This window comes from Ambystoma mexicanum, chromosome 3p (assembly GCF_040938575.1).
Source record: "Ambystoma mexicanum isolate Mex_15411 chromosome 3p, UKY_AmexF1_1, whole genome shotgun sequence".
NCBI classification, from domain to species: Eukaryota; Metazoa; Chordata; class Amphibia; order Caudata; family Ambystomatidae; genus Ambystoma; species Ambystoma mexicanum.
The window spans coordinates 1,054,030,847-1,054,047,001 of NC_090925.1; the positions used below are offsets into that span (position 1 = coordinate 1,054,030,847).

General features: G+C 45.1%; 1 long non-coding RNA gene across 1 annotated transcript in view; it reads right to left on the bottom strand.

Moving 5' to 3' along the window:
- Positions 1 to 5,744: 5,744 nt before the first annotated feature.
- The window catches only part of LOC138579713 (uncharacterized), a 55,838-nt gene continuing 45,427 nt past the window's right edge, over positions 5,745 to 16,155 (bottom strand). The window contains exons 2-3 of the long non-coding RNA XR_011304123.1: positions 11,023 to 11,096; positions 5,745 to 5,812 (exon numbers count right to left, since the gene is read on the bottom strand). This is a non-coding gene — a long non-coding RNA (uncharacterized lncRNA). The remainder of the gene's footprint in view (positions 5,813 to 11,022; positions 11,097 to 16,155) is intronic.

Sequence of the window (16,155 nt, forward strand, 5' to 3'; positions counted from 1 at the left end):
ATGAACAAATGAGAACAGAAGGGAGAAACAGTTAATACAGCATAGAACGTTTAGAGAAAGAGAAAGAAAGACAAGGAGAACGAAAGCACTGAGGGAAAACATCCTATGCAGAGTGCATGAGTAAAAGGGCGGAACTAGTAGAGACATTATCCAGTAGACACTTACCTGACCTTGAGGTGAAGACATCCTCCTGCTGAAACACATCTTCTTCCAGAGAGACGTATCCTTTTTTTCAATCTCTAAAGTAAAGAAGGAGAAAAATATCTGTTGTTAATAATAAAAAAAGTGGATTCTCGTGGTAATTCACACATCCTACGTAGTGGCTCCGAGTCTGATTCATGTGCTAAAGATCATATTACCACAGTTGGTGTCAGAAGTGGGATTCTGAGAACGTCATGGAGGACCTCATTAAGACCCTTTCCGAGGGACAACAGATGCTACAACAAGCCATACAAATGCAGAATCAACAAGCACAAGCAGATAGATTAGCGTTTCAACAGGCATTACAAATGCAGCAAGCGCAGTTGTTGGAAGTCACAAATATCAGGAATAATCCCCAAGTCCCTACTTCAGTGTTACAAAAATACTCAGTAGGAGAAGACCCAGCCCATTTCTTCGTAAACTTCGAGAGGGTCGCTCGAAATGCTCAATGGCCTACCGAGAGATGGTGTCACTACATCGCACCATTGATGACCGGTGAGATGCAGTCAGCTTATCAGACCGCAAATCCCACGGGGGATACCACATATGGAGACATGAAGAAGGTGGTCCTAGAGCGTATGGGACACGATGAGGAGACCTATCGTATCAAGTTCAGAGAGGTTAAACTGGGGGGAGAGGAGACCCCAAGACAGTTGTTCTACCGAGTGAAGGAAATGGCAGAGAAGTGGTTACAACCCACTGTGTCTTCACCGGCTGAGATATTGGAAAAGGTCATCTTGGAGCAATTCATAGAAGGACTACCCGGCCCAGTACAACGATGGGTCAAACAACACCATTGATTATCGTTGCTGGAGGCAGTGGAAGTAGCGACAGCGTATCAAAAGGCAGGACAGGGCCGGGTGTTGACCTACGCATCAAGTTCTAAACCACCCGTCATGATGAATAAAACCACACCCCAACCAAGATGGCCTCATTCCATGTTGAGGAAACCCGAAGGGGAGAACCTCCGGATCCGACCTAGCAGTGAGGGACCCTCAAATTATCGTACAGCGACAACGTCAATTCGAGGCCCACAATGCTTTGATTGTGGAGAATGGGGACACCTCGCCAGATTCTGTCCAAAGAAACCAAAATCAGAACCAATGGATGTGAGTGTACTTGAATCTATGAAAGAAAGAGAATACCCGGAAACCTTACACGGAAGACAGTCTCAATATTTATATACCTGTGAGGCGGAGGTCGACGGGAAGCCTACCACTGCCCTAGTTGATTCAGGAAGTCTACAGACGGCGGTGACATCAGAACTGGTAGGTGATAGTCCCCATTCAGCAGGGGAAATTCCTATTAGATGTGTGCATGGGGATATAAAAGCTTACCCTGCAAGAAAGATACAAATTAGGGTGGGTGGAGAAACAGTCGGAGTGAAAGCAGCGGTACTACCCAGTCTACCGAAACCCTTACTAATTGGCTCCGATCTGCCGAAATTCTCTAAACTAATTCATGAGATTGAGAAGAGCTGGTGGGAAATGGCCCCTTTTCATGGGGAGGAAATAACCTCCCCGTGCCCCAAACCTCAGAAGAGTCGGAAACTAAGGAGAAAGATGAAGGAGGAGTGGAGAATTAAGAATGTGTGTCCAGTATCCGTAGATTGGAGGTTGGATGAGGAGGGCGATAGTTTCAGAACCGCTCAGGACCTAGATCCATTACTCCAATATGCACGAGAGCGGGCTAAAGAGGGTTCACCTGGAGAAGGTCCTCATTTCATCAAGGAAAAAGGGCTACTATATAGAGTGAGTAAATCTAGGAGTGGAGATGTGTTGAAGCAGTTGTTGGTACCAAGCAAATATTATACGACGGTTCTAGAAGTCGCTCATTTACAGGTCGGGGAGGGACATCTCGGAACCGAAAAGACCTCTAAGAAGATTTTGGATAGATTCTACTGGCCAGGGATATACCAGCAGGTGGCTAGATTTTGTCAGTCATGCGAGGAGTGTCAAAGGAAAAATAGAGCGAACATCAGGAAGGCACCTTTGCAACCTATGCCGTTGGTACTTGAACCCTTCAGCCGAATAGGAATTGATGTTGTCGGACCCATGGAACCGACCAGAAGAGGTCATAAATACATACTTGTTATTGTAGACTATGCTACAAGGCATCCGGAAGCTTTTCCCCTAAAGGCAACAAATACGCAACAAATATGTGATGTCCTAGTCCCCTTCATTGGACGAGTGGGAATTCCTAGAGAAATTGTCACGGACCGTGGAACCAACTTCATGTCCAACGTTCTAAAGCAAGTCTGTGAAACCCTAAAAATTGAACATTTAAAGACAGCAGTATATCACCCACAGACCGATGGTTTAGTGGAACGCTATAACCAAACGATCAAACAAATGTTACGGAAGACAACCTCGCCAGAGAACAAAGACTGGGACCGAATGCTACCCTGGATATTGATGTCCCTGAGGAACACTCCCCAGTCATCAACAGGGTTTTCACCCTTTGAACTGTTGTTCGGGAGACCTGTAAGGACTTTATTAGATGTGTTGAAGGAAAACTGGGAAGAGCAGTTGGATAATGAGGTATCGTTGACCGAATATGCCTCCCAATTACGGGAGAGGATAGAGAAACTGCAGACTATAGCTAGCAAGAACCTTCTCCAAGCTCAGATGAACCAAGAAAGATATTACAATCAAAAGACCCAGCTACGTACCTTTAACACAGGAGATCAGGTCTTGGTACTACTACCCACTTCGGACAATAAGATGTTGGCTACCTGGAAGGGGCCTTTCGAAATTCAAGAAGTGCTAGGACCATTAACATACAAGGTGAAACAACCTGGTACTAGACTGTCGTGCCAAACATATCATGTCAATTTACTAAAAAAATGGATACCACCCATTCAACCTATAGCTATGATTTCTAGTGAGCCCTCATCAGAAGAACATTTTCCCCAGCTTAAAGAGAGAATAGGAGTTGAAAGTTTGAATATCAATCCTGAACTGAAATCTGCCGAAAAGACTGAGCTGTCCCATCTCTTGCAAGAGTTTGCAGAAATCTTTTCTTCTCTTCCAGGGAGAACTAATCTAACATGTCATCACATAACCACCAAACCCGGCTCTATAGTTCGTCTAAGACCCTACCGAATTCCTGAGTCAAAGATACAAGCTATCAACCAAGAAGTGAAGGAAATGTTAGATTTAGGGATCATCGAACCTTCATATAGTGACTGGAGCTCTCCGGTGGTCTTAGTACCGAAGGCAGATGGCACCGTAAGATTTTGTATGGATTTCCGGAAAGTAAACGAAGTTTCCAAATTTGATGCCTACCCAATGCCACGGATAGAGGACCTCTTGAATAACCTGGGGAAGGCCAAGTTTCTAACTACCATTGATCTAACCAAAGGTTATTGGCAGATTCCTTTGTTGCCATCGGACAAAGAAAAGACGGCATTTGCAACACCTACTGGATTATATCAATTCACGGTACTACCCTTTGGCCTACATGGGGCTCCGGCAACCTTTCAGAGGTTGATGAACCATCTAGTAAAAGGACATGAAAGTTATGTAGGAGCATATCTGGATGACATTATCATTTACAGTCAGAGCTGGGAGGAGCATCTAATCCATCTACGGAAGATGTTTGAGACTCTGAGAGGGGCCGGATTGCACATAAACCCCAAGAAGACTCATGTGGTAACCTTTCATACGAAATATCTGGGGTATTATGTGGGTCAAGGGATGATAAAGCCACAAGAGGAGAAAGTGAAGGCCATAAAGCAATTAAAATTCCCTGAAACCCCGAAGCAAGTAAGGGCCCTTCTGGGGTTTGTGGGGTACTACAGAAGATTTATTCCGCATTTTTCCACGTTGGCTTCTCCTTTAACAGACCTATTGAAGAAACCCACTGGGAACCGAAAAGCTTGGAAAACGGTTGAAACCCTAAGGGCCTTCAATGGCTTAAAAGAAGCTCTAACTACTCAGGCGATTTTACACTGTCCTGATTTTAGTGCACCATTTTTTCTACAGACGGATGCCTCAGGTACAGGACTTGGGGCAGTACTTTACCAAAATGAAGGAGGAAGAGAAAGGCCGATCCTATTTATAAGTAGAAAGTTGCTACCTCATGAACTAAGCTACCCAACCATCGAGAAGGAATGTTTGGCGGTCAAGTGGGCCATTGAAGCACTTAGGTATTACCTACTTGGTCGAGAGTTTACACTGATAACTGACCATGCACCGTTGGTTTGGTTATCCCGAAACAAAGACTCGAACCAAAGAGTGTTGAGGTGGTTCCTTTCCCTTCAGCCCTTCTCATTTAAAACTATTCACCAACCAGGGAAGATGCTTTCACGGGCTGATTTCTTGTCCAGAGCAGAAACCCTTACCGAGCGTAAGGGCTTAGTAGAGGGGGTGTGACGGAGTCAGTCTCTACAGGTGTTCGCAGAATATAAATAGGTAGTAATATATATATATATATATAGACATTAGTTCATTCAGGAAAAACCAGGAAGCCACAGATGTATGGACTTTCCTCTAATGTTTTTCACTCTGTTTGGGTTGCCTAGGAAACGTCTGGAGAGCAGGGGAATTCGGAGGAAAACGGTTTGGTGTGGGCGTACTGAGAAGGAAGCGCTTGAGAAGCGCGGCTGGCCGAGAGGGAAAACAACGAAGTACACGGCAAAACAGTTCATTAGAGGTGATAATAACAAAGAGACTCTGTGCCGAGTTCGCTCCCGACCACTCGGGAGAGTGAACTGGGGCGAAGCGAAACCTCACGGCGAGCCGGCACCAAGAATCCTCATGCCGTCGGTTTTCGCCTTCCCAGCTGAGCGAAAGAAAACCGGCGAACGGAGGTGAGTGAAGGAGAGAGCGAAAGAGAGAGAAAGCGCTCATGTTTACCCCAGAAATCCACCGAGTGGTTTAAGCGACCGTTGTCGCAGAGAGGCTGGCAAAGCCAACGCTGTTGCGTCATATCCTAAGCTTTCCCATTGGTTGAAGGAGACTCGAGTACTGGGGAAAAAGTTATGAAATAAGCGCCGTTGCGCCAACGTTGTTGGGGAGAGTGGGGGTTTAAAGTCAGCGCCGTTGCGCTAGTAAGGAAGTCTCACGTGTGTCGAGTGAGATAACATAAAATGAAAGGGGACCTAGAAACCAAGCACAGGTGCGTCAACGAGATAAAGCAGTGAGGAATGCCATCTAGAGGAAAGGGTGTAGGAACCACCATTCACTTGTGACAGGCTGTCCAAACGAACTAACAAAAGGATAACTAGAGAACTACATTCTATTCATATCAGAGCTATTGGGAGCGAGTGAACAGAGAGCTAATGTAAGAGGTGAAAGGACGCTTTACTACCCCACCTGCAGTCACGGAGAGATTTCCACTAACAAGAGTCCTGAAAGTAAACGGGGTGGATGAACAAATGAGAACAGAAGGGAGAAACAGTTAATACAGCATAGAACGTTTAGAGAAAGAGAAAGAAAGACAAGGAGAACGAAAGCACTGAGGGAAAACATCCTATGCAGAGTGCATGAGTAAAAGGGCGGAACTAGTAGAGACATTATCCAGTAGACACTTACCTGACCTTGAGGTGAAGACATCCTCCTGCTGAAACACATCTTCTTCCGGAGAGACGTATCCTTTTTTTCAATCTCTAAAGTAAAGAAGGAGAAAAATATCTGTTGTTAATAATAAAAAAAGTGGATTCTCGTGGTAATTCACACATCCTACGTATTGGCTCCGAGTCTGATTCATGTGCTAAAGATCATATTACCACAAGCACTTACGCTTATCATTTGGTCATGGACGTCTGCTTGCATACACAGTCATTTGGTAATACGGGACAATAACTTAATGATACATATGGCGATCCATTCTTGTATGAATGTACATCATATAGTGATATCATAACTATATTTTTCATAGTGTACAATGCTATGTGATGCCACTTCCTGTTTTGTCAACGGGTGAAATGTCGTGTTCCATCGCTACCCGCTATATCACTTTGGGGCGGGGTCTAATGACATCACTTCCTGTGATGTCATCAGGGGGTCAAGGGTCGGGTGATGTCACTTCCGCTACCCCTGGCATTTTGGTGAAATGACGTCCCTGTGTCCAGGGTTTCACATACCTCACAGCATTCTCACAGACCTCTCACTGCAAACACTCAGACTCATACATTCTAGTCACTACAGTCCTCTTTAATCATCTAGCATCCACAACAAGGCCCACACCACCTGTCCCGTCTGAAAAGCTCCCCACCATTTTCACCTCTTCCCACAGCCATCCGCTTGGCCAAAGCACAACACAGCCTTATAATGCACTAGAGATGGCTGAACCTGGCGAGGTCCGGGTCGGCCTGGGCTGAAACGGGGGCACCATCCCGACCCTCGTTTAGGGCCAGTACCCTCGGATGCCATATGCCTACTACGGACCCCACCGACGATTCCAGTAATGGAAAAAGGAAGCGCGAGAAATCTTTTAAAAAACGCAACCTCTGCTGCAGGCAGGCCTGCCTGCTCCCCCACCCATACACCATTGAGCCACGACTTCCTACACCACTGCGGCACAGCACGATTGTCTGGGGCCAGGATAGGGAGTCACCGGAGCAGACTTAAAGAGGCTGATGAGAGAGGCGTTTGCCCTTTTATCCTATCAGCTCTTTAAGGCTGTTTCCGTGCCGTGGCTGGGAGGGAGACTGGAGACCCATGACGATGGGTCAAGTGACATGAGTTGTGACTGCCTATTAACACCTAAGCAGTACGTTTCTCTCACCCACCCTGACCTATCTCTTCCTCACTTCCGTCCCCCAGGATCCCCGGCACGCTGGCTGCCATTTATTTTCTTTTGCTATAGTGTATTTTTTTAAGAGATGACTGCAGTGGCTTGAGCAAATTGAAAAAAAGACACAATATCGAAAAAAAAAGAATGCGTCCCTGGTTACTGGCTCCGCACACCATTGTTTTCTTTCATTATTGTGCATTTCTTTCCATTTTCCCGAAGGGCTGCAGCGGTGCTGGCTAAATGGAAAATAAATACATAAATACATAAATACATAATACATAATACATAAAGATATAGAGTGAGTAAATCTAGGAGTGGAGATGTGTTGAAGCAGTTGTTGGTACCAAGCAAATATTATACGACGGTTCTAGAAGTCGCTCATTTACAGGTCGGGGAGGGACATCTCGGAACCGAAAAGACCTCTAAGAAGATTTTGGATAGATTCTACTGGCCAGGGATATACCAGCAGGTGGCTAGATTTTGTCAGTCATGCGAGGAGTGTCAAAGGAAAAATAGAGCGAACATCAGGAAGGCACCTTTGCAACCTATGCCGTTGGTACTTGAACCCTTCAGCCGAATAGGAATTGATGTTGTCGGACCCATGGAACCGACCAGAAGAGGTCATAAATACATACTTGTTATTGTAGACTATGCTACAAGGCATCCGGAAGCTTTTCCCCTAAAGGCAACAAATACGCAACAAATATGTGATGTCCTAGTCCCCTTCATTGGACGAGTGGGAATTCCTAGAGAAATTGTCACGGACCGTGGAACCAACTTCATGTCCAACGTTCTAAAGCAAGTCTGTGAAACCCTAAAAATTGAACATTTAAAGACAGCAGTATATCACCCACAGACCGATGGTTTAGTGGAACGCTATAACCAAACGATCAAACAAATGTTACGGAAGACAACCTCGCCAGAGAACAAAGACTGGGACCGAATGCTACCCTGGATATTGATGTCCCTGAGGAACACTCCCCAGTCATCAACAGGGTTTTCACCCTTTGAACTGTTGTTCGGGAGACCTGTAAGGACTTTATTAGATGTGTTGAAGGAAAACTGGGAAGAGCAGTTGGATAATGAGGTATCGTTGACCGAATATGCCTCCCAATTACGGGAGAGGATAGAGAAACTGCAGACTATAGCTAGCAAGAACCTTCTCCAAGCTCAGATGAACCAAGAAAGATATTACAATCAAAAGACCCAGCTACGTACCTTTAACACAGGAGATCAGGTCTTGGTACTACTACCCACTTCGGACAATAAGATGTTGGCTACCTGGAAGGGGCCTTTCGAAATTCAAGAAGTGCTAGGACCATTAACATACAAGGTGAAACAACCTGGTACTAGACTGTCGTGCCAAACATATCATGTCAATTTACTAAAAAAATGGATACCACCCATTCAACCTATAGCTATGATTTCTAGTGAGCCCTCATCAGAAGAACATTTTCCCCAGCTTAAAGAGAGAATAGGAGTTGAAAGTTTGAATATCAATCCTGAACTGAAATCTGCCGAAAAGACTGAGCTGTCCCATCTCTTGCAAGAGTTTGCAGAAATCTTTTCTTCTCTTCCAGGGAGAACTAATCTAACATGTCATCACATAACCACCAAACCCGGCTCTATAGTTCGTCTAAGACCCTACCGAATTCCTGAGTCAAAGATACAAGCTATCAACCAAGAAGTGAAGGAAATGTTAGATTTAGGGATCATCGAACCTTCATATAGTGACTGGAGCTCTCCGGTGGTCTTAGTACCGAAGGCAGATGGCACCGTAAGATTTTGTATGGATTTCCGGAAAGTAAACGAAGTTTCCAAATTTGATGCCTACCCAATGCCACGGATAGAGGACCTCTTGAATAACCTGGGGAAGGCCAAGTTTCTAACTACCATTGATCTAACCAAAGGTTATTGGCAGATTCCTTTGTTGCCATCGGACAAAGAAAAGACGGCATTTGCAACACCTACTGGATTATATCAATTCACGGTACTACCCTTTGGCCTACATGGGGCTCCGGCAACCTTTCAGAGGTTGATGAACCATCTAGTAAAAGGACATGAAAGTTATGTAGGAGCATATCTGGATGACATTATCATTTACAGTCAGAGCTGGGAGGAGCATCTAATCCATCTACGGAAGATGTTTGAGACTCTGAGAGGGGCCGGATTGCACATAAACCCCAAGAAGACTCATGTGGTAACCTTTCATACGAAATATCTGGGGTATTATGTGGGTCAAGGGATGATAAAGCCACAAGAGGAGAAAGTGAAGGCCATAAAGCAATTAAAATTCCCTGAAACCCCGAAGCAAGTAAGGGCCCTTCTGGGGTTTGTGGGGTACTACAGAAGATTTATTCCGCATTTTTCCACGTTGGCTTCTCCTTTAACAGACCTATTGAAGAAACCCACTGGGAACCGAAAAGCTTGGAAAACGGTTGAAACCCTAAGGGCCTTCAATGGCTTAAAAGAAGCTCTAACTACTCAGGTGATTTTACACTGTCCTGATTTTAGTGCACCATTTTTTCTACAGACGGATGCCTCAGGTACAGGACTTGGGGCAGTACTTTACCAAAATGAAGGAGGAAGAGAAAGGCCGATCCTATTTATAAGTAGAAAGTTGCTACCTCATGAACTAAGCTACCCAACCATCGAGAAGGAATGTTTGGCGGTCAAGTGGGCCATTGAAGCACTTAGGTATTACCTACTTGGTCGAGAGTTTACACTGATAACTGACCATGCACCGTTGGTTTGGTTATCCCGAAACAAAGACTCGAACCAAAGAGTGTTGAGGTGGTTCCTTTCCCTTCAGCCCTTCTCATTTAAAACTATTCACCAACCAGGGAAGATGCTTTCACGGGCTGATTTCTTGTCCAGAGCAGAAACCCTTACCGAGCGTAAGGGCTTAGTAGAGGGGGTGTGACGGAGTCAGTCTCTACAGGTGTTCGCAGAATATAAATAGGTAGTAATATATATATATATAGACATTAGTTCATTCAGGAAAAACCAGGAAGCCACAGATGTATGGACTTTCCTCTAATGTTTTTCACTCTGTTTGGGTTGCCTAGGAAACGTCTGGAGAGCAGGGGAATTCGGAGGAAAACGGTTTGGTGTGGGCGTACTGAGAAGGAAGCGCTTGAGAAGCGCGGCTGGCCGAGAGGGAAAACAACGAAGTACACGGCAAAACAGTTCATTAGAGGTGATAATAACAAAGAGACTCTGTGCCGAGTTCGCTCCCGACCACTCGGGAGAGTGAACTGGGGCGAAGCGAAACCTCACGGCGAGCCGGCACCAAGAATCCTCATGCCGTCGGTTTTCGCCTTCCCAGCTGAGCGAAAGAAAACCGGCGAACGGAGGTGAGTGAAGGAGAGAGCGAAAGAGAGAGAAAGCGCTCATGTTTACCCCAGAAATCCACCGAGTGGTTTAAGCGACCGTTGTCGCAGAGAGGCTGGCAAAGCCAACGCTGTTGCGTCATATCCTAAGCTTTCCCATTGGTTGAAGGAGACTCGAGTACTGGGGAAAAAGTTATGAAATAAGCGCCGTTGCGCCAACGTTGTTGGGGAGAGTGGGGGTTTAAAGTCAGCGCCGTTGCGCTAGTAAGGAAGTCTCACGTGTGTCGAGTGAGATAACATAAAATGAAAGGGGACCTAGAAACCAAGCACAGGTGCGTCAACGAGATAAAGCAGTGAGGAATGCCATCTAGAGGAAAGGGTGTAGGAACCACCATTCACTTGTGACAGGCTGTCCAAACGAACTAACAAAAGGATAACTAGAGAACTACATTCTATTCATATCAGAGCTATTGGGAGCGAGTGAACAGAGAGCTAATGTAAGAGGTGAAAGGACGCTTTACTACCCCACCTGCAGTCACGGAGAGATTTCCACTAACAAGAGTCCTGAAAGTAAACGGGGTGGATGAACAAATGAGAACAGAAGGGAGAAACAGTTAATACAGCATAGAACGTTTAGAGAAAGAGAAAGAAAGACAAGGAGAACGAAAGCACTGAGGGAAAACATCCTATGCAGAGTGCATGAGTAAAAGGGCGGAACTAGTAGAGACATTATCCAGTAGACACTTACCTGACCTTGAGGTGAAGACATCCTCCTGCTGAAACACATCTTCTTCCGGAGAGACGTATCCTTTTTTTCAATCTCTAAAGTAAAGAAGGAGAAAAATATCTGTTGTTAATAATAAAAAAAGTGGATTCTCGTGGTAATTCACACATCCTACGTAGTGGCTCCGAGTCTGATTCATGTGCTAAAGATCATATTACCACAAGCACTTACGCTTATCATTTGGTCATGGACGTCTGCTTGCATACACAGTCATTTGGTAATACGGGACAATAACTTAATGATACATATGGCGATCCATTCTTGTATGAATGTACATCATATAGTGATATCATAACTATATTTTTCATAGTGTACAATGCTATGTGATGCCACTTCCTGTTTTGTCAACGGGTGAAATGTCGTGTTCCATCGCTACCCGCTATATCACTTTGGGGCGGGGTCTAATGACATCACTTCCTGTGATGTCATCAGGGGGTCAAGGGTCGGGTGATGTCACTTCCGCTACCCCTGGCATTTTGGTGAAATGACGTCCCTGTGTCCAGGGTTTCACATACCTCACAGCATTCTCACAGACCTCTCACTGCAAACACTCAGACTCATACATTCTAGTCACTACAGTCCTCTTTAATCATCTAGCATCCACAACAAGGCCCACACCACCTGTCCCGTCTGAAAAGCTCCCCACCATTTTCACCTCTTCCCACAGCCATCCGCTTGGCCAAAGCACAACACAGCCTTATAATGCACTAGAGATGGCTGAACCTGGCGAGGTCCGGGTCGGCCTGGGCTGAAACGGGGGCACCATCCCGACCCTCGTTTAGGGCCAGTACCCTCGGATGCCATATGCCTACTACGGACCCCACCGACGATTCCAGTAATGGAAAAAGGAAGCGCGAGAAATCTTTTAAAAAACGCAACCTCTGCTGCAGGCAGGCCTGCCTGCTCCCCCACCCATACACCATTGAGCCACGACTTCCTACACCACTGCGGCACAGCACGATTGTCTGGGGCCAGGATAGGGAGTCACCGGAGCAGACTTAAAGAGGCTGATGAGAGAGGCGTTTGCCCTTTTATCCTATCAGCTCTTTAAGGCTGTTTCCGTGCCGTGGCTGGGCAGGAGACTGGAGACCCATGACGATGGGTCAAGTGACATGAGTTGTGACTGCCTATTAACACCTAAGCAGTACGTTTCTCTCACCCACCCTGACCTATCTCTTCCTCACTTCCGTCCCCCAGGATCCCCGGCACGCTGGCTGCCATTTATTTTCTTTTGCTATAGTGTATTTTTTTAAGAGATGACTGCAGTGGCTTGAGCAAATTGAAAAAAAGACACAATATCGAAAAAAAAAGAATGCGTCCCTGGTTACTGGCTCCGCACACCATTGTTTTCTTTCATTATTGTGCATTTCTTTCCATTTTCCCGAAGGGCTGCAGTGGTGCTGGCTAAATGGAAAATAAATACATAAATACATAAATACATAATACATAATACATAAAAAGCCTGTAGTGGGCTCCGAGAACCAGGCCTGACCCCCAGGCTTTGCCCTACACATGAATTCCCTGGCTCCCCCAGGTCTATCATGCTCCCGCTCAGCTCCAAAACTCAAGTCCCCTTCTTGTTCTGTGCAGGGCCACACTCTTCCTCGTGGAGGTCCTGCCCACATTCCAGACCTGTACCTCCTCATACAGTGGATCATATGTCCACCATCCGACCACACACCTCACTCATACATCACTGCACCTCCAAATCTCGAATAATAATCTGAACAGTTGCACCCCTTGTGCACAACCTTGACTCTGGTGCCTTAGGAAACAGCACACATTACCAATCAGGCAGGCCAGGGTTTCTGTTTCTCAACGACTACCTCACCAGCCAGCACACATGATAGACTAAAACACATCCAACCTCCCTCTCCCCTGTTCTCACACCACTTGCCGCCCACCCTCATGCTTTACTACCCAATCACTTAGTCTGCTCTTCCCCGTCTCCACACCCATGCAGCTACATAAAACAAAATACTCCTAAATATTCATGCACAAAATGGTGCTCCTGTCCTTGTTACAACTTCCCCCTGGATAACACCTCCCCTTGGCCAATCAACGAGGAATCTTCTTGGACAGGCCGATTTGCACAAACACCCTGGGGTAGAAGCAGCTGCCTCCCTCCCCCTATTATTATCTCTTCATTGTTTCATCCACAGTTCAAAATAATAAAGCAGGGGAGAGAATATTGTATATCAGGGTCAGAGAATGCAGGCACGTGGGAGAGCCAGGATTACACTCGGCCCTGATACTGCTCGACCTCTCTGCAGCATTCGACACCGTCAACCATAACACCCTCATCAAAAGAATGGAAGAAAAGGGGATTGGCGACACAGTGCTACGTTCGATTAAATCTTTCTTGTTAGAAAGAACATAAACCATTCAAATTCACACTGTGCAATACCACTTGTCAAGTTCAAAAAGGCTCTGGATTATCTCCACTACTGTTCAACATCTATATGATGCCACAAATCAACGTCATCAAAAGACATGGCCTCACATGCTTCAATTACACAGACGATACCCAAATCATATATAAAATCATCTACAAAATGTAATTTGTTCTTTTGTGCTTTTTCCTGTTTGTCCCCCGCATTGCCTTTAATGTATGCAGGGGACAACCCTGGAACCTCCGCAGCAGATAATACTTAACTGCGTGAGTGGGGAACACCACTTCAACACCCACTCCCCTGTTCAGTATTATGGGCTTTGATCTAATCTACTATTCCGAATGCATACTAAAAGTGCATTCAGCATTTTTGATTCAATCTTTTAGCCCATTCCCATATTGCCTCCCAGTCAAAAAAGAAACCACCTTCAAAACAATGCGCATAACATACAGGTCAATCCACAGCCAGGGAGATTAAATCATACAAAAGAAAATCACCATCTACAAACCAACAATAACACTTGGATCCAGCAACAACATTCGCCTAGAACCTAAACTCTGCACGAGAAATAGACCTTGGAGGATCAACCTTCTCTTGCATAGCCAATTGAAGATATGCCTTCTAAATACAAGATCATTAAATAAACATGCCCAAGATGTGCATGATCTGATCCAGGACAATAATATAGACATTGTTTGTCTAACAGAGACATGTCTACAGGAGCCAAAAGGACCAACTTGTGCAACAGTGGTACCTCAGGGATATGTGATCTACCTTAAGAACAGGGAGTCAGGCTTGGTAGTTGGTGTGGCAAAGATAGTGAAATATCAAAATGTTTCCTGCCACCACCACAAGTATTGGATGTGAAATATTACATCTCAAATATACCCCCACATCCAAAAGTTGCATAAACTTCATCTTACTATATAGACCCCTGTCACTCACCTCCAATTTCAATGAAGAAATTACTCAACAATGTAATGCATTGAAGGGGATAAACACTGCCACAGTAATCCTCGGGGACTTCAACAGATGGTGTGGGAACACTCTAGACAAAGAGGCAATCCATCTGGAGAAGATTGTAAAAAATATAGACTTCTCAGTCATGAATTCACTACCAACAATGGAAAATAGAAACCAATTTGACTGGATAATTACCAACAACATGGAAATAAAGGAATTTGAAACCAAACCATGTATCTGGTCTGATCATTCAGCTGTTACATGCACAATGACAATTAGCACCCCTAATAAGAACAACGCAGGCAACGATCCAAATAAGGTCAACTATAAAAAATAGAACCTACACACCTAGAGCAGTGCATAAATAAAATTCTCAGTGAATCTAAGAAAGATTACTCGTGTGATAAATGTATTCCCAGTTTAACTGACCAGGCAAAACAACTGGTAGACTTAAAAGCTCCCTTAAAAAACAAAGTCGTTAGACCTAACAACAATCACCAGAAGTGGTTTACCTCCACCCTTGCTGAAATAAAAAAACAAAAAAGAATAAATGAGGACATCTGGCAGAAACATCCATCTATGGATAACAAAGCCAAGTGGAAAGAAAGCGAAAAATCATTTCAGAGAAGGCATCAACGCAAAAAATAATGTCTACAATGAACACATTAAAACAGCTGAAAATTCAACTAGTAAACTTTTTTAAAATTCTTAAAGCCATAGAAAAACCTATGGTGCTAGTTCCCTCTTTCTCTCTGTCCCAGGAAGACTGTGACATGGTTCAAAATGCCTTCACAGAGAAAATCAGGAAGGCCAGGGACATCTTAAGAGAAGCCCAAAAACTCATTTATAATCCGACAGAACTAGACTTAGAAGTAGACCCGGCGCGAAATCAAGAACCTTTCAAATTCCATCAAATCACTACAGAAGAAAGTATGGAAATATTAAGATCAATGAAACCCACTGCCTGTGCCGAGAATATAATTCCATCCAAACAAATACTTGGGAATGCAACCATCTTTGAGCCATTACTCACCAAAATGGTGAACGCCTCCTTTTGGGAGGGCTATGTCCCAATAGACATTAAAACAGTCACAATCACCCCTCTAGCTAAAAAACCTGAACTAAACCCAAGCGACCCGAGCAATTGAAGACCTATAACAAACTGCAATTTTGTATTGAAACTATTAGATAAAGGTCGCCACTAAACAACTCCAGGCCTATGTAGAAAGCAACAAGATTCTACATAACCAACAGTCAGGTTTTTGTGCTGCTCACAGTACCGAGACTGCTAAGATCGATCTCCAGTCTCACATGAGGAGCATGGTATACAGTATAGTGAGTGAGGGTTGCGGGGGACTCCCCGCCAGCACACCCGAAAAAAAAAGAAAAAGAAAAAAAACGCGGGCTCCGGAGGTCTCCCCCGCGACACCCCGCTCACTATATTACACAGTATAGTGAGCGGGGATTGTGGGGGGGGGGGACACCTGCAGCTGCCCAACATTTAAAAAAATAAATAAAAGGACCTTGCAGCGTCAGTTCCCGATCACGGAAGTGAAAGGGAACCGGCGCCGCAGGGGCACATCGTGTCTTCAAAGGTAAGTAGGGTGTGCGTGGGGGTATGTTGGGAGTGTGTGTTTGAATGTGTTGGGGGTGGTGGTGGGGGTGGGGGTGTGTTGTGGGCTTGGTGGGGTGTGGGTTTGTATGGGTTTTAAATGTATGTTCGCATGGGAAATGTACAAAC